The sequence below is a fragment of the Orycteropus afer genome, unplaced genomic scaffold (assembly GCF_000298275.1).
Source record: "Orycteropus afer afer isolate SDZICR_OR568_19922 unplaced genomic scaffold, OryAfe1.0 scaffold00086, whole genome shotgun sequence".
In the NCBI taxonomy this organism is placed as follows: Eukaryota; Metazoa; Chordata; class Mammalia; order Tubulidentata; family Orycteropodidae; genus Orycteropus; species Orycteropus afer.
In genome coordinates this window covers 10743519-10744649 of record NW_006921673.1, presented here as the reverse complement: position 1 = coordinate 10744649, position 1131 = coordinate 10743519, and positions in this window count along the sequence as shown.

Below are 1131 nucleotides of genomic sequence, written 5' to 3'. Positions count from 1 at the left end.
TTCTGCCCTGCTGTTTTGTGTGTCCCTTTGCTGTCCCTGGGGCTGACTGCTCCTCTGTCCGAGTTCCTGGCTTTTATCCCCTTTCTCCTGCTCTCAGGTCCTGCTGCTTTGGGTGGGCCTGAGTTTCCTCTCCTCACCTAATCCCTTTGGCTGATTGCTCTTCTCTCTGGCTTCCTGGCTTTTTATTTCCCTTTCTCCTGCTCTTCTGGCTTGCTACTCTGGACGGGTCTGAGTTTGTCTCCTCACGTAATCCCTTCGGCTGATTGTTCTAATCTCTGGCTTCCTGGCTTTTAATCCCCTTTCTCCTGCTCCTTCCGCCTGCTACTTTGGGCATCCCTGAGTTGTCTCTCCTCACCTGTAACCCTGGGGCTGACTGCTGTTCTGTCTGGCAATGTAGAATCTGCAAAACACCACATAACATGGACGAACTTGGAGGACATTATGCTAAGTGTAATAAGTCAATCACAAAGGGACAAATATTGTATTAGTCCGTTATTGTAAAAGTCAAGGAAAGGTTTATCTATGGTAAGAAGTTTTCTTTGTTGGCTACCAGGGATGGGAGGGGAAGAGAGGGAACACTGTTGGATAGATAGAGATTATTGATTTGTATGAAGAGAAGGGCAATTTACCAAATGTGAGTGAGCAATATGGTGGCATTGAGGAGGAGGAAGACCTAGAGAGGTACATGGGAGGTACAGACAACAAAGATGAACCCTTTTGCACATACTGTACTGCATTGTCAGTGAAGGCAGACATGGGTACATGGGTGGATAGATGGGTGGTCAGGCTGAACTAATATGTCTATGAAATGGGGCGTGTATCCAAGAACATGTATAGTCGGGTTGTTGGCAGACAATGGTCTTATAAGTTTATGTGAATGATCAGAATTTCCAGGTGTATAGTGGAGCTGACAAGGGGCAACTTTGTGGTCACTACTTGGTCACAGCCAGCTACCCAGATGGACCAAGTAGTTGAACCTGTGGGCTTGGGACTATAGTCACAGGGGACATCAAGCTCAATTGGGATAACATACTATACAAAACATTGTTCCACCTCCTACTTTGTTCAGTAGTGACTGGGATCTTTAAAGCTAACAAGCTGCCATCTAGATGCAACGATGGGTCTCTCCTC